The sequence below is a fragment of the Canis aureus genome, chromosome 4 (assembly GCF_053574225.1).
Source record: "Canis aureus isolate CA01 chromosome 4, VMU_Caureus_v.1.0, whole genome shotgun sequence".
NCBI classification, from domain to species: domain Eukaryota; kingdom Metazoa; phylum Chordata; class Mammalia; order Carnivora; family Canidae; genus Canis; species Canis aureus.
In genome coordinates, this window is record NC_135614.1 from 40,575,829 (window position 1) to 40,594,416 (window position 18,588).

General features: G+C 48.1%; 1 long non-coding RNA gene across 1 annotated transcript; it reads right to left on the bottom strand.

The window, feature by feature from the left end:
* Positions 1–15,852: 15,852 nt before the first annotated feature.
* LOC144311858 (uncharacterized) lies at positions 15,853–17,674 on the bottom strand. Its single transcript, XR_013377357.1, has 2 exons — positions 17,510–17,674; positions 15,853–16,174 (listed from the first exon to the last, which is right to left on the bottom strand). It is a non-coding gene; the product is annotated as an uncharacterized LOC144311858 (long non-coding RNA).
* Between the last annotated feature and the right edge of the window lie 914 nt (positions 17,675–18,588).

The following is an 18,588-nucleotide window of genomic DNA, read 5'->3' on the forward strand; positions in this document are numbered from 1 at the left end:
AGAGGACATAAAATGGGCTGGTTTAATCTAGATTTTATTTATTCATGAGAGACACACGAGAGAGCAAGAGGCAGAGACACAGGCAGAGGCAAAAGCAGGCTCCCCGGGGAGAGCTCAATGTGGGACTCAATCCCACAACCTTAGCCAAAGGCTCAACCACTGAGCCACCTAGGTGCCCCAAGATGGGCTGGTTTAGACTGAGTGACGAGGAGGGAACTATCTGAGGAGGTAACATTCCGATCTTGACCTGCATGTTGAAAAACACCATTCATGAGGATCAGGGAAGAGCATTTCAGGCAAAGGGGCAAAGGCCTTGAGGGGTGATGCAATTGCAGCCTTAGGAAAAATAAATAAATAAAGGCAGAGACCTTGTGTGCAAGTGGGGAGAGAAGAGGTGGGAGAGAGAGGCGGATATAGGCCACACGACACAGGGATGAACGCCAAGGTGAGGTGTTTATAAGGAGTCTGGATTTTACTGCATCTGCAGTGAGTGGGAAGCTACTGGATCTTAAGTCTGGCAATGATCATATTTATGTTTATTTTATATTTATGAGCCAGAGGGAAATACACCAACGGGTTAATAGAGATCACCGATGCGGGGGCGGGGGGGGGGGAGGATCATGAACAATTTTTGTTTCTTTCTGTGTGCTTATCTGTGATTCCCAAACTTTTGTAATTAGAAAAAAAACAATCATTTTTATATTAAAATAACTGTCCAGAGAGCATCACGAACTGACGGAGACCTCTCACTAACATGGAGCTCCAGAGTGAAAAGTCTTTTCACCTACAACACTCACATTGGGTTTTCCCAATAACCCTGTGAGTTGAGTCACATCATTTTAATAAGCTCCATTTTGTAGGTGAGGGAGCTGGGTCTGGGAGGGGGAGAGGCTGGGCCTGGGAGGCGAGAGGCTGAGCCTGGGAAGGGGAGAGGCTGAGCCTGGGAAGGGGAGAGGCTGGGCCTGGGAAGGGGAGAGGCTGAGCCTGGGAAGGGGAGAGGCTGCGGCCGAGAACCGCACAGCTGAAGCCAGGATAGAGGTTCCAGAGGCCTTGGCCGGACTTCCTGATTTTGCCACAGAGCGGGGCCTGTGGGCTGGTCCGGCTTAGATTTAGCCAGAAATCCAGAGGCCCCAGGGAGAAGTCCACGGGATGACTACCTGCTTGGCGGAGGGCAGGGATGGACCTACAGCCCCCCCAGATCACAGGTGTGCAGGAAGAAGGGCCTACCCCACGTGACAGGTGCTCAGTAAACATTTGTTGAAATAACGAAATAACTTGCTTTGTGGAAAACACCTTTTTGGGAGGTGGTTTAGCGGACTTCCCAATTCGGTGGCTGTGTGATCCAGGGTTTATTATTCTCTCTGGCGAGCCCGAACAGTCCTCCTCTGTAAAATGGCAATAAAGTTAGGGTCGCCCACCTCCGCGGAGTGTGACAGGGGCACGCTCGGAGCCAGACGGCCTGGGCTGGAATCTGCCTCCACCTCGTTCTGGCTGTGACCCTGCAGAGCTCCTTAGGCTCTTAACACCTCAGTTTTCTCATCGATAAAGTGGGGGTGATAATACTTGCCTCCGAAGGATGTTGTTAGGACTACACGGAGGGATACGGCGCTCTGAAGAGGTCTTGGCACATGGAACGTTCGCCAGTGGCGTGAGCATCACAGGGCCGGCGAAGGGACGGAGGGGCTTGGGGAAGCCCACGGAGAGCGTAGCTGCTCCCCCTGCCCTGCTGCCACTGCCTGCCTTTATTACTCCTTCAATAGTTCTTCATAGGAAACAGGTACAAATTCTATGTCTTTTCCTTTACGGGGGAGACACCTGACCCACAAGGACCCACACCTGATCCTCTGCCAAGTTAAACATTAGACCTGCTCTCTCTCATCTCGGGTTTCTGTCTGTTCAAGGTCAGATGAAGAATCATCAATGTCTCTCTAATTGAGTTAAATCTCAGGCTTGACATTCGCTCCGGTGAGCGCTCCTGGAGTCTCTGTACCTCTGATCTCTACCCCAGTTTCCAAACTTCAGTCGAGGTGCGAGGTGCGAGGACACCGATACTTGTGCAACAGCTGCCTGTCACTTGGCCCAGTCTCTCCCTCATTATTTTTCTTTAACTTGTCTCACATTGAAAACTTAAATACGTTTGTTCAAAAGGGAAATGTATTCATTACCATAAATGGAAAGCCAATACCACCTGCCACAAAATGGAGCTATCCATAAAAAGAAATACCATGAAAATAGAGCAATATTATTGAATTCTGGGGGGATAAGGCTACCCATTGAAGACTCTGGGCTTGAGGCCTGTTTGATTTCCATTTAAAAGGGAGATCTGGAGAGGTGTTAAAGTTTCAGAGAAGTGCTAAAGACCTGTTAGTACCGAAGTGAGATTGCCTTCTTTATGTGATAAGAAGGACAGAAAGAGAATTCAGAGAGGAAAAATTCTCTAACCTTGTGATTTAATGTTTTTATTTCCTTGCCTGTTCACCTTCTAGAACTTTCTTCTGCCTGCCAGGAGCAAGGGGCTCCCATTTACATGATTCAGTTCTTTATTGAGAAAAGCTAAGGAGGGAGCTGCCCACCCTCTGCTTCTCACTTACTAGGTCATTTTTAGGAACATTCTTTCCCCTCTCTGAATTGAGGGAGGTGAATTGGAAAAATGTTCTTCTCAGAGGATTTCCAGGTCCTAAAAGTCTGGGAGGCCTCATCCAAAAGTGCGCCCGGCTATGCATGGATGTTTTCTTACCTGCTGGTGGGGCAGGGGTGACATCCACCCAGAGGACAGCCTTGTGGCATGGTTCGGGTTACTGGATCTCCACAAGAAGCAAAGCTGTGGGATTCATCACATATCCACAAATAAATTCACGTTTCCTGGGGGTGGATTTTCTGCTTGTTGAGTCGAGCAGATGGCTGTGCCTGAGTTGAGAAAGGAGGTAGCCAAAACCCCTCTGTGCCTAGCCTAGACCCTAGGAAGCAAACGAGCAAACAATTCACTGACTTCAGGCTACATCCCCCTGCTCTGCAGCCCCTGCAGATGCTTCCTTTATCAGAGAGCCTGGTGGGGAGCTGCTGAGGCGTCACCTCAAAATGATTCCTGTTTTCGTGTCTCCCTGCTTCTCAGTCAGCAGGGTTCTGCTGCACCTGCGCAGCATCCAGATTTCTGAGCCCAGCATTCCAGACCCCCTCTACAGTCTAATTCCAATTTACATTTCCAGTCCTGGCTTCTGGGACACCCTTCTCTGAATCCCCCACTTCTGACAAGCTGGTTACCGGGCACACAGTTGGTGTGAAGAAATGTGGAATGAAAGAACATGCCTTCTGCCGGGCTGCCTCTACGGTTCCCTTGAACATGAATTTCTTGAGTGTCAGGGACAAATGGTGCTTGAAGGCATCTTCTATGTCAAGCCCCAGTAGGGTGGCCACTGTCTTGATTTGCTGGGGATTTTCCTGGTGTTAGCACTTGAAGTCCCATGTCTCAGGAAACCCCCCGGACAAAGGCAAATCAGGAAGGTTGGCCACCTTACCGGGGTAGGCTCCATATGCTCTGTCTTCATGGGGCTTTGGCATGGTGGGGGAGGATGGCACTAAGCAAATGATCCCACAAAGAAATGAGTAGTTATAAACCATGGCGAGTGCAAAGCCAGAAGCCAGCTCTGAGCTGAGCGCCACGAGGAAAAGCCTTCTCCCGGTCCTGGAGAAGCTCCTGGTTGCTAGGAGAGAGAGGGACATACAGCTTATTTAATATAAAGTGGTGAGTGCAGTGAATCAGAAATCGACAGTCTTTTTCCCTGTCCACATTGCACTGTTTCTATTTTAATTGGGGTTTCAAGCACCGGAAATCCACTGTGGTGAACTAAATGGATATAGATTGAAAGGGCTTTAGAAGGAAAAGCTAAGAAACCAGGCTCTGGAAGAGAGAGAGAAACAATTGCTTCTTAGGTTGTTGAGAGTAGAAAATAATGCCAGAACAAAAGAACTTGCCTTCTTCCGTTTTCATTAGAAAAATGGACTCTAGCCATTCTCTGCCCTTGGGTTTCTCTGCCCAGTATTCTAATTCCTGGAAGAAAGAATCTGATAGCCAGGCTTAGGTCTCGTGCCAGCCCCTTGGCTAGGCTGGGGCAGGGGGGTACCATGATTGGAAATTCCATGAAAATGGTGTGCTGTGCAACTGGGGAGCAGGATGGTTGCTGATGCAAGATGGAACGGCTGAGATGCTGGTAAGGTGAAGGTTTCACTTGTCCCAATCTCCTCTTTAAGAGGGGGCCCGGGCCTCCTGTGCTGAGGTCACTGCCTTTAGAGCCCCTCTCTGCTTGCTGTCTGACTGGAATCTTCTGTTACCATGGATAGGCCTGTGCTGACAGCTGTCTGCCTGGACATAAGTGTCTCATCCAGCCACCCCAACTGTGATCACCTTGGGGCATGCACCGTGTCCTTGGACACAGCTGGATCAATGCCTGGCACAGACGAGAAACTCTGGAAGTGTGCTGAGTGCTTTCTAGAGAGTTTTCAAGAGCTGCAACAATCCTGCCACCTGTGTCTTGGCCCCTTGCCCTCCAGACAAACCAGTCTTCTTCCTGCTTCTTAAACTTTCAGCCTGCCTTGCTGTCCCTTCCACCCACACCTCTTGCTTTGCTAATCTCATGACTCAGGGATTCTCAACTGGGGGTGATTTTACCCTGCAGGGACATTTGGCAATGTCACACTAGAGAGAGGCTATTGCTGGCATCTCGTGGGTAGAGGCCAGAGATGCTACTAACAGCCTATGGTGTACGGGACAGGCCGCGTGACAATCGCCTGGCCCACGATGTCCGTGGTGCTGAGGCTGAGATACCCCATGGCACGGCTGAATGCCCACATCTCTGCTCAGAGGCCCTCTGCTCCAGGAGGCCTGCCCTGACCATCATCCATTTCTTCCTCTCGTGCCCCCTATTGTATTTTCTTTGTGGTATTTTATCACCACCTACCATGATCGCGTCTGTTGGTGCCCGTACTAGACGTTCAGTCCTATGAGATAGGACCGCCGTGGGCCTGGTTCTCTGTGGCTGCCCAGCATGGACAGCAGTGCTCAGTAAAATGTGTCAAATGAATGTTTGACATTTGTTTCTACACATAAAGTAGAAGTGCCCTCAACACCTCAAACATCAGAGGTCAGAAAGCTCAGCTGGGAAGCCTGGCTCCTCTCAGCCTGGCCATCTTAGCATATTGGTGACTATTTCCCTGGCCAGTTCCATTCAGCCTCTGCTCTTGGTGGGCTGCATGGTCTTTGGCAAATTTCTTAAGCTTCCTGGGCCTCCGTTTCTGCATCTGCAAAGTGGGGCTATTTGCCCCCCTGCAAAGAAGGGGCTAGTAATAATAGCCCCTTGCAGAGATATAATGGGAATGAAATAAATAAATCCACAAAAAACTTAAGTGCCTGACTCAGAAGAGCCTCGGGAAATGTCATCTGCCATCATTATCTTCACCATGATTTGGCTGGGGTAGGCGGTGAGGACAACAGAGTGGGCTCTGGGGCCCTACCAGAAGATTAGAGGATTAATACAGCTTGCAAGGCCGAAGCGATCCCCATTTGGTTGTGCCAGCTCTTGCTCCATCCGTGAAATAAACCGGATGAAGCCTTTATCCATCTCTTGTTTTGAGGAGGAGGCTAGCGGGGAACGTGGATTTAACGTGGCAGATGGTGCTGTCCTTGGATTATGAAACCAAAGGAGGAAATTAAAGTGCTCCATTGCAACAGCTACAGGCCAGCGAGGGTAGAGGGCAGGGGGTGGGGCACAGAGGAGGACAGAGGAGGTGTTTTATCAGTCGGGCAACAGCTCTCTTCTTCAGGGCAGCTGGAGTCCTAGAATAATATAATCTTACGGCCTAAAATAATTCCAGGCCACCCCCTTCATTGTACATAGGCAAACAAGGCCCAGAGAGTGAAAGTAACCCCCAAGATCCCAAAGCGAATGGCAGAGCAATGCACACTTCGAATCCTTGAACATTCAGGGCTATTTTACTGCTCCAGGCCAAAGCCAGTGGCAAACTCAGTCCCAGGGCATCCTGACTTTGGGCACCTCTGCTCCATATCAGTGTCTCTTCTCAGTTCTCGGGCTGAGTATGAGCCAGAGCCCTGGAGCCATTCTGTCTGGGTCTGAATTCCTACAAACAGGCACAAGTTTCTTACCTCCTGGAACACCAGTCTCCTTGTCTGTCAAATGGGAATAATAACAAGCCCCACCTCACAGGGACACCATGAAAATCTGATGGATTACCGTCACATAAAATATTTAGCCTGGGGTTTGGTGCAAAGTAAATGCTCAATAAAATGTTAGTCCCTGTGGTGGGGCCAGAAAGGACTTCAGGTTTCACCTGTTGCCCTAGGCAATGAGCCCCTCGAAGGCAGTGCCTATCTATGGGACATCTTTTGTTCATGACGCTTTCCAGAGCAACTGACACCTGCTAGGGGTGCTACGTAAATGGTAGTGGCCAGCAACTGGTCCCCTTGGGGACACCCATGGCTCAGTCCACACCATGAAGCAGCAGGGAATGCCGCCAGCAGTGCAAGCGACTCTTTGTCTCTCATTTAGACTTTAATCCTAAATGGATAAAGCAGCCTTCTCGTCCAACGGTGAACAGGCCTCGTGATGAGGGCTATGTTTGTTTTCCCAGCCTTTTTCTGCAGCACAACGCCTTTTCCCAACTATGCTTTGGGCTATTTGCATTTAAATTGGTTTTCTCTCATTATAGAAATCTCTTAGGTCAGCTGGAGTTTCCATTTTCCTCGAATCAGTTTGGAAGCTCCATTTCTTGCTCGAGGGTCCCTTATGCCCACCTCCCTCTCACTGATAGTTGAGATGTGGTCACGTATTCTCATCTCATCTTGGAGAACAGATAGCCTGAGAAAGTTGCTCAAATCCCAAACAAACTTGGCATGTTTCTCACAGGAGAAGGTGGGGATTGAGGAGATGGGGAGTGAGGGGCAGGAGGATTCTGGACCCTGTAATTATAGGAAGAAGACCCCAGGGTGGTTCAGCTTCGAGATCTAGACCTCCTTTTCTCATTTATTAAAAAAAAAAAAAAAAAATCAACTAAGCACAATGCTGGGTGCTTGAAATGCAGATAATAAGACATTCTTGCTGCCCTCCAGGAGCTCCCTGTCTAGTAAAGGAGAGAGAAAAGCAAAATAATGTTTTAAAATCATAATATAGTCAAATAATTGTTTTAATAAGGATCAGAATAGATTCCAGCCTGAGAAGCGGCTTTCGGCAAGTGCTCATCAAAACCTCAGTCACACACACACACACACATGGGCGAGCACACATACGTCCTCAAGCACACATGCCCCCAAGCACACATGCACCAGGTGAAAAATGTTGACAGCACTTGCCATGTTGCCAGGTAGCTTTCTAAGCTATGTATACAATTTATACATATGTATTAATATATTTATTTAATCTTCATGACAAGCCATGAAAAAAAGTGCTGTCATTATCGTTGTTTTCCAGGTGAGGAAACTGAGGCACAGTGATTAAGTCACTTGCCCAAGGTCATCTCTAATAAAATGTAGAGCCAGACTTGACCCGGGGACATGTGGTTATTCATCCTATGCTATGACAGCACCTGACCAAGGGCAGTGCACTCTTATGTTTTTCTAGTGCGTCTTTCAAACTGGTCAAGATCCACTACCCTGATTTTCTGACCTGTGCATACACCATGAACCATGGTGTGTGAAGACGTTTGAGATGCTTGCAGTGGACCTGAAGGAAGACTGGGAATTTTTCAGATGGCTAAAAGGAAGAATGAAGTATTTCATGAAGGACAAGACTGTGCCAGTTGCCAGAGTATGAATAGCATGGAGGTCCAGGTCAAGGGTACTCCAAGTTGTATGACAGGGCTCAGGTGTGAGATAGGCTGAGCAGGTGGTGAGGCATGAGGCTGGGAGACTGGCAAAGACCAGATCACAACAGGCCTTGAATATCATGCACATGGGCTCTGTCAGGAGGATGGGAGGAGCTATGGAGGGGCTGAGCAGGAGAGGGACATAGCCTGTTAGATCACTCTAGCTCTAGTGTGAAGAGCTACCTGGTAGGGAGGTGGGGGACAATACACAATCAATAGATATAACTAGTCGGCATAAAAGCTGTAACTGATTTGGTATAATCAATAGGGTTAGGTAGCTTCCCACCGCCTCTCCTGCACAGAGGCACTCCTGCTCTTCGCCATGTGTGTCATGGAGCTGTAGCTACCCAGAGAAGACATCTTTATCTAATTCACCCAGACACCTTACAGGCTAGTGGTGGCCCTGGTGTGTGATAGTCAAGAAGGGTGGAGACAGAGCTAAGCTAAGACAGTAGAATTTGAGAAAGAGATGAGGGGAAAACATATGAGATATAGTGGAGCAAAGTAATCTGGCCTTGGTGATCAACCTGATGTCAGGGCTGAGGGAGAGTGAGGAGATGAGATGATGCCCAAGGTACTAGTTTAGCTCAACCAGATTGTTCTTTAAACCCTGTTTCAATTGACAACAGGTGTCGCTGAATTTTTCCCATAAAGGTCCAGATAGAAAATATTTTAGACTTTGCAAGCCTTATGGTCTCTGTTATAATTACTCAGTTCTGCCATTATAGTTCAAAAGCAGCCACAGACAAGATGTAAAGGAATGGGCATGGCTGTGTTCCAATAAAACTTTATTTACAAAAACAGGTTGTGGGCCAGATTTGGCTTGAGGGATGTTGTTTGTTGATCCCTACTCTACACCGTGAGGTGGCCCAAATGCCAAGTAGACTGCCAACTAGGTGGGCCAGGTGGCTGTTAAGTGAAAGGCTCACACTGACAGGCTCATGCCTCATCAGGCAGATAGACTGTATCTCTCCTTGAATGATGTCTACCTGACCAAAAAAACACTCATCGGAAATTGCAGAGTAATTCCAACACCTAGTCCTGGGAGTCCAACTCTAGAAGAATGGAGGCAGATGTTTGACTCCAAATGCTCAGTTTCTGTTCCAGGCACAGTGGAGGTCCTGGTCTGATACTTCCATTGGTTATAAGTACAACACAACAAGCACACTAGCTTACCTTCATTGGACACTCACTCTATACCAGGGCCTGAGCTAAGGGCTTCACCTGAGTGATCTCATTTCATGCTGACAAAACTCTTGTGTGGCACCTATGTATTATTATGTATCTCCATTTTACAGATGAAGAGACTGAGGTATAAAGAGGTTCAATACCTCTGGGGCTTGGACTCAGGCAATCCAGTCTCAGACCCTGGGCCTCCAACCAATCCTCAATCAAAATGGATGCTGCAGGCCGAGGTGGACACCCATGATCACTGCATCCACATGTTAGCCCGAAAACACAGGCTGAAACAGGTCAAACACTTGGGAATCTTTTGTCCTCTGGCCTGAGTAGCACTGTTATTGGAGACAAGCAGTCCAGAGGAGATAAGCCCATCTGTTTCAAAAGCAAACCAAAACAAAATCAACAGGCACATCTTTCCCGATCTCTGTTATTGAACAAAACCCAGAAGTGGGTCCAGATGAAATGAATATATTGCTATCTGAAGGTACTGCATCTGAGGAAGGTGGGGGCAGAAAATGAGAGGAGACAGCTAATCTCGATGTGTTCACTCTGTAAACATCCACTTAGGGCACTGTGGTCCCTGTCCCTGACCTCCTGAAGGGCACTGGTTGGGAGGAAGCCAGGCACAGAGAGGGCTTTCGAATGCCCTGGACATAATGCACGCTGAGGTGAATGCATGGTGCACTGGGGTCACAGAACAGGGACTGAGCCGGGGCAGAGGCACCTGGAGCCCAGCTTAGGTGATCTGGGGTTAAAATGGTAGTGAGGAATATTCCAGGGGAAGGAAGAACATCTTCCAAGGCAAAGGGGATAGAGGCTAGAGCGAGGAGATGGTATAGGAGGGATGCAGTTGGAGACACAGGGGACAAGTCCTGGGGAAGTCAGCTCCCAGCAGTCAGCCCAGACCACTCCGGGCTGGAGGCTGTCCTGTTCTCAGCCTTCTGTGCAACCAGAACGATCTCTGAGTTCTAGATGAAATGCAAAGCACTTGCCAAGAATATGGTGATGCCAAGAACACTCTGCTGATGCTGCATCTTGAAATAGTAAAAATAAATAAGAGTAAATCACTTCTATCATGCTGCCCATTTCACCCTGCATTTCTAATGGCTTTATCTTGCTTATGCTCACTGAAAGTTTGAAAGTGGGCAAATATTAATACTGCTATCACCCTTGTTGTATTATTAAAGATATTAACAGCTCTCATCTTGGGGGCCCATGGTAGCCAGCAGTGACCTAAGTACTTTATATATAATATCTTATCTAACAGAGAAGTGATCTGAGGCTCAGTGAGGTATAATGATTTGCTCTAGGTCATATATTGGGAAAAGAATGGAGCCAGAACCCAAACCCAGAGTTTGCCTGATGTCTGCATCCAGAGTCCTCCTGCTGGGCCTTTCTGCCTTGACATCATGCCATCTAAGGACTTTGTGGATTTCTGAGAACATTTTCATCTGTTATATTTGTCCCTCCAAAGAACTTTGTGAATTTAGCATAAAAAGAACCAGGGCTCAGAGAGGTAAAGTATCCTCTCCAAGGTCACACACACAGATTTTGAAAGGGCCAACTGAAGACTTGAGCCAAGGTCTTACCATTTCAAAGCCAAAGTTCTATCTCTTTACCATGGCTCCCACGTCCACAGCAAAGAAACGGAAAGCTAACGTCCCACCCCTGGAAATGATTCTTTAAACAACAACAACAACAAAAAAAAACCCCAAAACTCATGTTCTCTTAATCTCTGCGTTGGCGGGTGTTCATCAGGCAATCAAAAGACAAATACTTAGGAGAGCAGGACATGCAGATCACAGCCAAAATGACATCATAAGGAGCAGGCTGTGCCAAGCAAATCTAATTTCCTCTGACAGAGTGGCAGGCTGCGAGATAAGGCGAAAGTCACTGCCGTTGCCGTGTCCCCAATTCTGAAGGACAAGTTAGATCAGCTCCAGAGAAACTACTGGGGAGAGAGAGGGATGACAGGTCACACTGCACCCCCCACAGAGGCATGCACACACACAGACACTCATGAAAGCTGACGCACACATACGCAGGCACACAGAGACACAAAGACAGATACGTACACACCCAGAAAAATTGGCACCCAAAAACACACACACACAGGCGTGTGCAAATACACCCACATGCCTCCAAAGACACACATGCCGGTCAAGAGATACAGAGAAATAAATACACATACATACATACACAAGTCTACCCACACACCCCCAACTCAGACACATACACATACACGTAGACATATGGAGACACACATATAAATACAGAGATACACAGACACACAGAGCAACACACACATACGCAGATGCACATACAGACACAGGCAGAAGACACACAAACTGATAGGGACAGAGATAACGTACACATTCACACATTCACAGAAGCATGCAGAGACACACGCATCCGCTCACAGACACACTACAGACACCAAGACACACCCAGCACCCCTCGGTGGCAGGAGGTGCTGACTCTTCTCAAATCCTCTCCCTCGTATCCCTGAAATTACACCTTTCCCAAATTGGAGACTGAAAAATGAATACCTCTGTGTCTGTGCATTTTCTCAACCCTGCCTGGCCTGATGTCTTCATCCAGAACCTTGAACACACCTGCCAACTGGTGTTGTTGAGAAAGGACACGGACTTTGGAGTCAGGCTGGTCTGGGTTCCAAGTGAGGCTCTCTCACTCACTAGGTGCAGGGACCTGGGCAAGTATCACATCTCAGTTTTCCCACCTGCAGAGGGGCTGATAATCCTTGTGATGAGCCTGCTGGACTGGAACCCCTTGGAATTCTGGCATTCGGCAAGAATCTATCCATGCTAAGTACTTGAGTTATTTGAACGTCTGTCTCCTTCACCAGGCTAGAAGGCACCTTGTGGGCAGGGGTCTTGTCTGTGTCCCCCTCAGTCCCTCCTCCAGGACTCAGCAGGTGCCTGCCAGGCACATAGTAGGCGCTCAGAGAATATTTGAAAAAAAGAATCAAATGAAGTCTACATCCTTAGCGTCCTGGCACAAAGTAAATGCTCCCTCACAGCTAGAGTGTGTTGAAAAAGGTAATACATGAAAGCATAACCCTCTTCCATTCTCTCCATGAAACAGGCATTCACTTGCAGATGAGGAAACGGAGATCCAGAGAAGTTAAAGAATTCGCCCAAGGTTACTTCCTGGGGTGGAGATTGAAAACCAGGAGGAAGATTGCTAAATGCACGCTCAGAGCCTAACCACAGTAGACTTCGTGCATAAATATTTTCCACCAGTGACACAACTCCATGGATGACTTCTACAGCCAACTCCGCCTTATCTACGAATAGAGTAATTCTTTAGATTGAATCGACATTTTATCTTCAATCCTGGGTTGCCTTGTCTGCCTCCAGCATCTGTCTAGAACACCTTCCATATGCCCATGGCGTTGCATTTTACACATGCATAATCCGAAAGCTCCTGATGTCTGTGTGCCCCTTGCTCCCTCTAGAGTAACACCTTCCCATCTCTCTGTCTTATCACCTGACCATTTGAGGCCATTCTGTCCCCAGATGTTTTTCTTCTGTGTTTGTGTAGACCACACAGCCCCATCCTGAATTTGTCAAATCTGTTTTTCCCCTCTCTTGCATTGGTACAATCCCCGTGTTTAAAAACCAACCTGGGGCACTTGGGTGGCTCGGTAGGTTAAGCGAGTCAGACTCTGGATATCAGCTCGGGTCTTGATCTCAAGTTCAAAGCCCAGTGTGGAGCTTATTTAAAAAAATAAAAATAAAAAAAAATAAAGCCCAACCCAACTCAACCGACCTGTATGCCAGTTAAGCTACTTTACATAACAACTGCATTTGGCAGTAACTGATGGTGCACAGTTCAGCATTTTGCAAATCCTGAAAGGTTCTTACACTTATACCACCCCGTGCTGCTGCACACCTCCAACATGTTCAAACCCCCTCCCCCGCCACTGCCAGTTTCCCTAAAAAAGAGGATTTTGTGAAAGATCTCTGCCTCTGTCTGGGCAGGCAGAATGGTTACAGCCACAGGGCATGGAGGCCATAATTATCCTTCCCCACAAAGGAAAATAAAAATGTCCAAAGATAGTGGCCACCTGGCAGGCAGGGGACCAGGGCAGGCGGCAGTGACTCATCGAGCACGCCAGGCAGCCACTCTTCCCCTGCAAGCAGGCTCCGAGCTTACTCACAGCTTTGCCAGGCTAACGAGCAGGAGAACGGAGGCATCTGAGGGCGAGGGAGGCTCTATTTCTGCTAGCTTGAACTCTAACATGACACAGGTGGCTTTCAAGACTTTTTTTTAATCACCCTCTTGCTTCCCAGCTATGATTCTATTCACGGGGATAACCCCATGTGAACAGAGTGAATCTAAGCTGTGTATATATTAACTAAACAACCCAGATTTTCCCTACCCTTGTCATCTCAAACCCCTGTCCCCCTCAGCACCTGTGTGAAATTACACCACTAGCTGTTCATTTCATGGGGTTGGACTGGGTCTTCTCCTGGGGTTGTTCTTTAAAACAGTGATGTCCCCTCATGTGGAGTAAGGTGAGTGGGGAGGGAGAGGTGCTAAAGTAGTTAAGGAGAGGCTACTGTGTGCTAGGAACTGCGCCAGGCACTTTACAAGAGTCATCTCCCTGAACACTCATAGGCCTGGACTGCCTCCATTTCAGAGACACTAAAAGGGACATTCAGAGAGGGGAAGTGACCCACGAGACATTCACAGAAAGGCCAGGATTCAAGTCTGTTAGGCCCCAAGGGCTCCACTCTTCCCTCAGATCCCTTTTATCTTCCAGATATTTTACAGTCCTACTAAAATGCTGCTAGACACACCACTGGGATGACGAATAAATGTCATCTCAAGTGCCAATGCCAACACACTGGCTGAACTGGGGAAAATGGCCTGTTTCCTGGAAAACTGGTCTATTTCTTTGAAACACTGAAATTTAGGATACGACATGCATATGGAATCAGCATGAAGACCAAAAGTCCAGAGCACGGTGGGGCAGAAAGCAAGTGACATCGGAGTCCCTGATGGGATAGCTGAGCCCTTGAAAGCAGCCGCTGACCTCTCGTCCTCAATGAGCCCTAATGTCTGTATGTATCTGGGTCACAGTCATCTGTATTTTATGGTCATCTGCTGTTGAAACCTTCTAGTTGACCACAGTCCTTAGTAACTATTAGGAAGTCCTGAGTCCTGAGGCTGCCTCTTCCATATACTTCTGATGTGGGCTTTTCTGATCCAAAGTCTTCTGCTGAGGTTCAGAACTAGACACCAAAATGTTACTTATACACAGAATCCTGGACGTTAGACCAAACTAACCCTTTCTCCTCTCCAACCTTTTTCTCTTGGGGTTGTCATTTTTCTAGCTCAGTAAATAGCAACCATCAGAGGCCATGGGGTCATCCTAGACTCTTAGCTCTCTATGCCTCTACATCACCTAGGATACCAAGCCCGGATGGCCCTGCCCTCTGGTCTCTTGGGAGACCATCTCCATCTTCCTACTGCAGCCCTATCTTTCCATGTCCAGGTGGCTGCAACAGGCTCCCTACTAGCGTGCTGACTCCAGCCTGCCCTCCACCTTAGCCCAGAGAGAACATGCTAACCTACAAAGCCACATCACTGCAAGCTTAAAAATACTCCCATGGATCTACATTTCCTAAAGATAAAATCCAAATACCTGGGCCTGACATCAAAGAACTTTTGTTATCGGATCCCTGCTTATTTCTCCTACCTTATCTGTAGCTACACCGGAGACGTAACCTGCCTTCCCTTCACAGACACACAGCAGCCACTCGGAGGCCCGCCTCCAGACTTCCCACCTTTGAGCAGGCTCTTCTCTCAACTGTGCTGCCCTTTCCTTGCTTATGTAACTCCACTCATGCCTCAGCTCAGCTCTGGCCTCCCAGGCCCACCCCTCCTGGGCGGTCAGCTCAGATGGGGTGCCTCCTCTGGGCTTCCACTCCCTCCAATGTCCTGTATCACACTGGCTCAGGAGTCTTCTTTGGCTTTTGAGCTTCCAAGACCAGATTCTCAGAAGAATAGAAAGAACTCATGGCTTAACCAAAAACATGTGGAGGAAGGCAATCACAAGCAAAGCAAGGTGTTCCCCTCTCCCCAGCAGACGAAAGAATGTTCCCAGCAGTGATACGGAAAGAGATGGGAAAGGGGGCAATGAGCATGCCCACACTCCTGTGGGAGGCCCTCATGCTTGATTCTCAGGGCTAAGTGTGGGGCAGAGGCAACGTCCCAGAGTCTGTGGGGGTCTGTGGGGTCTCTAAGCAGAAGGCAAGAGGCAGTCCCAGGGAGGCAGAAAGGCCTAGAAGAGCAGAAGAGGCCACGTGGCATCTGGGAAATGGGGGCTCAGATATTTCTTAGTTTCCTACAATCCTGTGAGGTACCAAAAATAATACAATGTTCCTGTGAACCCCAGAATGTCACAGAGGTAACAGTCACCTGACCTGAGACAGGCTGCAGACAGGAAATGGAGACAGCTCCATGGAGACCTGCAATGACCAGTGACTCAGAGTGATAAATGCCACTGACAGATGACATCAAAGAGCAGGTGGCCCTCCTTCCATCACGTTTGCACACACCAAGCATAGATACGGTCTCTAGGGAAAGGAAGGGGGTGGATGGACTGCAATCGAGTTGCTACCTATCCCAACCAAATGGAGGCTCAAAATAGAAATTGAATTCAGTTAGGTATAACAGAGAAATTTGTATTTGCCCCACACCTGAGTTCATGGACTGATGATCATACCTATTCCAAGTGAATAAATGAACACAGATGGTAAAAGCAACTTGACCAGAAAAACAAATGTATTCAGAGATGATATAGGGTCTGCCTCTTTCTTCTGTTCTGACTGCTAAGGCAGCCCAGCATGATCCACCAAGAATCCATGAACCAGATCCAAAGTCTGTCTGTTTGAGGATTAGAGCTACCACTGGAGAGTCCCAACACAGTATGCCATACAAGAATGAGAGTTGGACGATCAGTGACCAGGCTTGAAGGTACTGGGGTTACACAATGCTGAGTCATGTTTCGAGCACCTCTCCTTCCTGTGTCTCAAGACATGGGTGGTCAGGAAAGGCTTCTCTGCAAAAATGAGGCCAGAGATGAAATCTGAAAATAAGTAGAAGGAGGCGGGGCGGGGGGGGGGGAAGGGTTACCAGGCAGACAGAACTGCTTTGCCAATGTCCTATGGTAGGAAAGTATGGACTTGTTCATAGAAGAAAATAGGCCCCTGTGTCTGGAACACTGAGAGTGAAAGGTGGATAAAGCAGGGCATTGATTGGTGCTTCCCTCCTTTCCCTTGAGGTTGGGTTGCACCTAGTGACTTGCTTCTAGAATAGACTCAAATAGCACTAGTATGCCTCTTCTGAGAGTACGTTATAAAAGACTTCCCTCTTGCTCACACATCTCTTGCTTCTCACTTGTCTGTTCTGATGAAGTGAGCTGCCATGTTGTGAGCCACCCTACAGAGAAGCCCATGTGGCAAGAAACTGAGGGAGCCTCCAGCCAACAGCCAGTGAGGAGCTGAATCCTGCCAATAACTGGATGAGTAAGCTCAGAAGCCAAGTCACCCCGAGAGGAACCTCGAGATGACTGCACCCCAGATGACTGCAGTCTTGTGAGAGACACTGGGCCAGGGGATGCAGCCACGCCACACCCAGATTCCCAACCCACAGAAACTGTGACATAATAAACTTGTGCTGTTTTCTAAGCCACTAAGTTTTGGGGCGATTTGTCACTAGCTGCACTAGTTATCTGCAGCTGATAAGGTAGGCAGGTATGAGACAATGCAGAATATTTTAGATTTTGATGGTTATCCTTAGGGTAACCACAGGCTGCTCCCCGTAAGGGTTAACCTGGGATCTACATGTCATTCAGCTAAGTTTCTGATTCTGAACCTTTCTGACTAATACAACCTATGTACCACTTGAAGTTGGGTGTAAGAGGATGTCAGATTTATTGACATCGGCATGGTAGGTGGGCAATGGGAGGCTGAAAGGGACAGGAATTAATCTTCGCTGACAACCTGTTGAGCACCAGGCCCTTGCTGGATGCTTTGCCTCAAGTATCTCATTTGATCCTTATGGGAATCAGCGCACCTTGAGGAGTGCAGTTAAGTAACTCGCCCGAAGACAGCCGGCCAGTAAGAGGTATGACCAGGAATCTCTGCTTTTGAGGTCAGCTGCCTACCACAGCCCACTGACATCACTCCTGCCAGTGAGTGGCCTTTCTAGAAATAGCTGGTCTGCTGGGTGAGAACCGGTAGTACAGGCAGAGAACCGAGATGCTTTCTTGTTCCCAGGGAAAATACTCCCGACGCTGGCCCAGGCAGACCCGACCGGTGAAATCAAAGAAGCTGCGGTATTGGCTATGGATGGCAGAGACAACATTCTCCTATTTCTCCTTGCCAGTAGAACTCCTCTATTACTGGGGGTGTCTACTCACCCAATACATTTCCCAGCCTCCCTTGCTTTAGGGGGTGACCAATAAGCTAAAAGTCACTGATTGGACCCTCTGATTGTGTTTTTAGAGTGCTGACTCATCTGAGAGGTGCATGCTCTTGCACTTCTCCTTTCCTTTTCATGTCTGGAATGGAGGCATAATGGCTGGAGCTGCAGCAGCATTCTATGGCCACACAATGACCTCGATGATGAAAACTACATTCTTAGATAGTGGAATACAGATAGAAGGAGCCTTGGCTCCTTGGAGGCCACGACCAGGGAGCCAGTCCTTGACTATTTGCATCAGAATTGCTTTCACACAAGAGAAAAGTAAATCCTTATCTTCTTTAAGCCAATATAATCCGGGTTTTCTGTTACAGGTAGCTGATACTCATGTGATACACTCACATTCTCAGTCAGATATTTAATAAGCAGGATCTGGCGATTTCACTTTAAAATTGCCAAGACTCCAGGCTCTCAGATTTTCCCTTACATCCTTCTTATTAAGCAGTTATTAGTATGCTCTCCAGAGGAGGAGGGGGACTAAGATTCCATGAGCACCTCCTTTCCCTCACGCATTGCACTCAACCCATATTATCTGGACTCACCTCACAATGCATCTGTGCAATGGGATTTGCATCCCATTTTATAGATGCAGAAATGGAAGTCCAGACAGATTACATCACTGTCTGGGGAACATGGCTAGGCTTTGAACCTAGACCTATCTGGCCTCATAGCCCATACTTCTGTTGCTTCCGCATTGCCTCCCGGGTCTAGAACTCTGAGGAGGTGAGGCCAATTGGACCATTTGGAGGGCCCTGGATCAGGGTGCCCGGCTGTCACCAAATCTCCCAACTGCAGCCACTTCCCGAAGTCTTCTCCACTGCAAGGTGACTAAAGCAGACGGCCCAGCTGGTCATCTCCCTAACTCACTGTCATCCTGTTTACTGGCCATCTGGCCTTCATCTCTGTGATTCTCTGACGGTCTGCCTTTAAGGACTCTCTTAAAGGGACAGAGGTCCTCCTTGGTTTCAGTAAAGGACCCTCATTCCTAAACTAATATGTTCCCAACCTGTCCAGCAA